Source organism: Habropoda laboriosa, unplaced genomic scaffold (assembly GCF_001263275.1).
Source record: "Habropoda laboriosa isolate 0110345459 unplaced genomic scaffold, ASM126327v1 scaffold30, whole genome shotgun sequence".
Classification (NCBI taxonomy): domain Eukaryota; kingdom Metazoa; phylum Arthropoda; class Insecta; order Hymenoptera; family Apidae; genus Habropoda; species Habropoda laboriosa.
In genome coordinates, this window is record NW_017100178.1 from 2,566,850 (window position 1) to 2,573,300 (window position 6,451).

Below are 6,451 nucleotides of genomic sequence, written 5' to 3' on the forward strand. Positions count from 1 at the left end.
TCGTGAAAGCACCTCCGCAATCGTCCACTATTCTCCAGGGACACGGTTCACGATTATATTCCATCTCGTGGAATTTTGTCAAATACAATTAATTCTGTTAATTTCAAGCTTCTTCTGAGGTCGTAACGAACATAGTCGATCAATAATGTCAGCAGCAATATCTTTGGACAAATTTATCTCTCACGATTTAACACCGATTCTTTAGGATGAAATAATAACAGACCACAATGTGCTTCAAAATGTGTAAGATAAAATAATAACAAACTACAAGTGTTCGTAATGCGTATGAAAAGAATCTTAACGTAAAATATATTAATGTGACCAATATGAAAATAGTTACTTTATCATAAATCACGTGAATCTGTCAATGTATCATTTTTATTGCATTTTATCGATTTGTATCGATTGTCGTGAACTCGTAGTAAATGTATTTATGATTACCCTATAATGTCTGTTTTTTTTTTTTTAATTCTTTTAACAGAGTGAAGATTAAATTCAATATCTTAACCGTAGAGCGGTCTTCGGGTCTTTTTTGACCCACTGCCTTTTTATATTTTTAGTAATTCTTGCTGTTATCAAGTTTACGTTCCTTAACATTATTTTAAACGTTTATTGTCTAGGCTCATGTGTCGCGTTGGTCACATAAGGTCTTAGGTCCTCTTTCACCCAAAAGTCTTAAGTGTACAGTCAAAACGAAGACCGCTCTAGGGTTAAACGTATATTATCATTACAACTTTGATATACTTTCATTACATCTAAATACTAAATAGTTAACCTTCGGATGGCGGATGTCTCTTGTTTCAACCGACATTCGAAGCATAGACTCTCCTCTCCTTACATTACAAGTATGCTTGTTATTTTAATCATAATTAAACAATACAGTCCCTAGTCAAGTAAAACAGTGTGGTTTCGCTTGCGCACAAAGAAAATTTTAGCATTGGGTCATATTTGACCCGGCATCCGGCGTGCATGCGACAGTTACGCCATTCGCTGTCCAAGGGTTAATAGAAAAATTGTAAAACCGTTACAGACTTATCAAAATTTATCCTATCATCCGAAAGCTGCATAACAAGTATAACAGTATATAACTGCTGCATAACAGTATAACAGTATAACAAAATAGTGTTATAAAGAAAATTGTTTTATAACTTTATCGTGCAATACGTGTATCGTACAATACCTTTTGGTATTGCAGTAACAAGACTGTAACAAGTTTGTACAACATTTCGCATCTCAAAATGTTTCATAGCCGCGTCACACTGATTTGAGACAACTGGGAATACACGAGCCACTCAGAAGTCAGATTTCTTAAATTTGCTTTACTTATGAAAAATGAAGTACCAAGCATCTGCTTTGATATTAAAATTGGAAGAATATCAAAAAGTGGAGCTGATCATTTTGGCTCGTGAGTGGCTCATCTCGTGGCTCATCTTTACCGACACTTGATAGATAACGTATAACTTGCTATATAACATTTTTCTTTCGTTTTTTTCTAACAAGTTCTATAACTTTGCTATATAACGTGCTACGTTATACAGTATAGAGGCATTTTTCACTCTTTCACGTCCAACAACTCCTTCCACAATTACACAGAAAAACCTGCTCGTACTGCGCACGCTCCTCCCGTTATCTCCGGCATCAACTCCCCTCTGTCATGGACGGACACAGATCCCGTAGATAAGTCAGAAGAGCTTCGACCATTGCGGCGATCGTTTATTGCAAGGTGGTAATGACTGTTTTGACAGCGGCTCGCGCTCGGACCGTCTACGAACGGTCTTGTACGATGCCGCTTCCAGCCCTATTGTCGTCGACACCAGATTGGAATCAATATTTACACTCAAGTCCGTGTAAGCTGCGGATTACCGGAGGCTCAGCCGATCCTTCCCAACCCTTTCTCGATTGAGTCAGCACAGTCAGCAGCCGTTCGAGGAGATTTCCCTTGAAAAGGGTCCCGTTCGCCAGCGACGATCGTTTCACCAGCCTTTAACCAGCCTTTTCGAAGGCACTCGAAACAGTCGAGGCCCCACTCTTGTGCCCCGAAACGATTTTTCACGCGTCTCGAGGGGGGGTAGCCGATTGAAGGGTGTCTCTATACACGTCGGGTATTTAGCCTGAGTGAGCATTGAACGGTGACAATATGGAAAATTCGATCGTTATTGTAGCGTGTCCGGTTGGATGGCGATCGTGAACGAATGGTACACGCGCGTGAAAACTACCCCAACGGAGCCGTGAATAATTCGGAATTGGATTATCGCGGCCGATCTGGGAATCCACAATCGTTCTTTGATAGAAATATTTAATAGGGTGTACGATAATAGGAAGAACGGTGCTACTTTGTTTCTTTATCTGGGAGTGGGAAGCTTGGAAGTGGCTCTGGGAATGTGTAGTTTAGAGAAACGTTAACGCATCCGCATCGGGCTATTTTTCACAAACTTTTCATATAAATCGGGGGTACTTTGGTGATCTAAAGATTTTAGACCTATTGGTAGTCCTCTATTTCCTCTTACAGTACCGCACACTCTAGTTTTATGTTGTAATAATAATTCAGCATTTTGGACGCTATTATAATACCTAATTGACTTGGTATAAGTAATGCCAAAACAGACAACGTTGTATCTTGTAATTTTCTACCTTTTGCACAGTATATTTCTAGATTTATTACATATCCGTGCTTACTTTCGCATACAGCCCGTACTAACAACCCATATTTTATAATCTTAGCAGGATTATACGTTCTAAACGATAGCCTTCCTCTCCAAGGAATCATGCCTTCATCTAAAGATATCTCTCGTTCTGGCGAATAAAGTTCTTGAAACTTTGGAATAAAGTGGTCCAAAATAGGTTGAATTTTTATTAATCTGTCAGAATCATCTTTTATTTGGATGTTGTCAGAGTAAACAGCCCTTATAATCCCGTTATTTAAGAATTTATCAGGAAAGCGCACACGTGGCACAAAACGAGAATTCTCGTTTCCCGAAGCGAATGTGTTAATAAGTGAGCTTTTCTGTTTAGAGCATCGTGAAACCGCGATTCTATCATTCGAATATTGTTTCCAATTGATAGGTGTTTCAAATTTTGTATTGTTATTATACGTACTTACTTATGTATCCTGCAAAGATTTCAAAACAAAGTGTTACGCATCACTGTGAACGCACCGTGGTACGTACAGTTAACCTCAAAAATATTTGGAAACTATATAAGCTTGCTTTTCTACATAGTAAAGTGTTTCAATTAATTGTGAAACGATTGGGTTCGTGCTTTTTTCGCTATGAAACGTCGTTTATTATACTCTAGGATTATATATTGTTAATTTAATGCATTTTCTCCTGTGACATTGTAATACAAATTAATCGAAGTTATGTCTAATTAGTATGTTACACAAATATTCGGACACTTAGCAGAAATGAATATTTTAAATATTCTTGGTATAATGTTCGCATTATTCATATTTATAGTATGTTAAATATTATGAAAATTTTTTTCTGCTTCATGTTTAATGGTTGTTCTGTCAGTGCTCGAATATTTTGGGGAGTAACTGCACCTAACCAGGTAATTCGTCGCAACCTTCGAATACCCAGAGTTCAAAAAGGAATTATATACTACTACGAAAAATATTATCGAAGAATTTTAATAGATCCTAACCAGTAACAAGTTGTTAAACGATACCAACGATGTGAGAATGTTAAAATGTTTCGAACTCACGGATTTATCCACAAGATTCACTGTAACACAAATTAACAAATTAAATCTGCATTATTAAATAATTACTTCGTTAATTAAAAAAAAACGAAGAATGTTCAATTGAACTTTCCCTGTATGTAATTCAAATCATCGTCATAACAGTTACTTATTGTTCATTCTGAACAGATTGTAAATATTTCGCTTAATTTAAAAAACAAATTATTGTATAAATAATATTATACAAATATATGTCGATATGTAAATAAGCTACGATAATAGAAGGACGTATCGTTGGTTTCCTAGAAGAGTGACACATCTTAAAAATTGTTAATTTTAAAACATCTGTAGAAAATAACTGTAAAAGTGAGCTATTTTTATCGGGAAAGGCGTCACTAAAGTTAAAATTAAAATTGTGCTGTTTAACAAGAACAATGTCACAATTCAAAATAGGGTTGTTTTAGCCCAATCTTTTAATAGTAAGTAAGTAATGCACCTAAACACATACTTTTGTTAGTTCTATCACTCTTCTAACAAACTGACAATATGATTATGGTAACGCTGATTTTGAAAATTTTTTTGTAAGTGGTAAGCTCGTGAGAAAAATAAAAGAAGAAAACGTTTTATTTTTTATATACAATACGATAGCTTGAATAGATTTCTTAATTTTGCAATAATTTGCAATAATTAATTTTGCGTAAGGTCAATCCTGTACGTCGTCTGTGGTACAGAATAGACTTAACATCTCATGGGACTTTGTGTCCGCGGCTCCAGGGCCGAGAGAGCCCTTACCATTTTTGTGTCGCTGCCAACGTTACCGATTCAGTATAGAATAAGATTTCAACATTAGTAGTGGTTGGAATTGCAATTAAACGTAATTATGAAATTACAAATAAAAAAGTAACGTAATTGTTTATTAGTAGATGATTCATCACATGCCCGTGTTCTACTGCTGTCAAAAGATCGTGAACAATTCTGCACACGCAATCCAATATATGTATGTATCTTCACATGCAAATTTAATAAAAGAGGATTTTTTATATTTGCCGATTTTACCATCTTTGATGGTTGGATTGTATATAATTCTTAAACTCACCGCTTTATACCGTAAAGGGCATAACAAATCCTTTGATATTTTACACTATCGGTATTTCAGAACGTTAGACATAAAAACACATTAGGTGATAGGTCTACCCTATACCTTGTCTGTGGTTATAATCTTACTCTATGCTGAATCGGTAACGTTGGGAGCGACATGAAAATGGTAAGGGTCTTCTCGACTTTTGTGCCGCGGACACAAAATCTAATAAGATGCTATTTAGGTTTATCCTGTACGTCGTCTGTGATTTATGAATGGAAGGGAAAGATTCTATAGAACGACGAAAAACGGCGAAAGAGAAAATCACTTGATTAGCTATACATTTGGCCCCAATTATGATAAATATGGGAATGAACTTTTGATTAGTAATTATTGGACGAACGTATTGAATATGCGAAATAAATTGTTTTTAAATTGATTGGGAAATTGAAAATGTATGAAATTAGAAAGGCAAGATAGACGGCCGTGTTATCGAATGACGATAATAGGTGCTTTTCTTTATGAAAATTAAAATATTTAGAATTTTTAAGGTATTTATGGGTGAAATGGCATCGTAAATGCATAAAATAAAATTGATTTTCTATTACAACTTATTTATGCTTAGAGTTATTTCTTTTGTTTATAGAAAAGTAACTAAAATTGTAACAGTATTAAACATATTTTTGTTGTTGTAAATAGTTATGCATATAGCTATGTTGAAAATTTCTTAAGTTGTTACATATATTGCAAAAGAAAATTATTGAAGTTGAAAAATTAGATCTAAAGTAAGTGAAAAGAATATTTGCAGTAGATAAAAGAAATGTTTGTATATTGGATAATTTATCAAATAATTATACTAAGAAAGTACTATTGTTTTAATAAACATCATTCAATAATTATCATAAGAGAAAGAATTATACAAAAATGTTTTACAAACTCTACTAATAAACAATCACGTTACTTTCTTATTTGTAACTTCATAGTTACGTTTAATTCTAATTCCAACCACTACTAATGCTGTAATCGTATTCTATACTGAATCGTTGGTAGCGACACGAAAATGGTAAGAGTCTTCTCAGCCCCAAAGTCCCGGACAAAAAGTCCCATAAGATATAAGGTCTATGAATTGAAATGAAATGCTTAGACTATTATAACTTTAAAAATCAGACGATTATCTGAAGAAATCTATATTATCAACCGTTGCAAATGATAAAATTATTCTAATGGAATTAACTATAAAAATAATCTTTTCTACAATAAACATTAAATTGAAAAATATTATTTCAGAATAGTACATAATAAAGTAAACATGAAACACAAGAGGTATTAAATAAAACGATTTCCTTAAAGTTAAAACTTTTAATGTCATTTAAAATATATTTCATTCATGTGGAAACATTCGTAACCTAGTCGTTTCGTTAAGCGAAACGTATTCTTATGTTTTTGATATCGTGCTAAGCACAGCGCGATTTAAACGATCTGTTAACCTCTTACAGATGATCTGTAGATGAAAAACCGACAAAACCTATGGATGCGATATGTTAAATAACGACGAGAAAACTTTCCAAAGTATAGAAGTGAAGACACCTAGTCCTTTATCCTCTTCTGTTGGTACGAACTTATTCTTTTTATCGATTCTACGATATTCTGATTTTCAAAAATTTTATTTTTTCACAAAAACTTTCAAACAGTAAT

The 6,451-nt window shown here is 34.0% G+C and overlaps 1 pseudogene; it reads right to left on the reverse strand.

Annotated features, from left to right (window-relative positions):
- LOC108578950 overlaps positions 1-64 on the reverse strand; it is a 2,240-nt pseudogene extending 2,176 nt beyond the window's left edge.
- Positions 65-6,451: the final 6,387 nt, after the last annotated feature.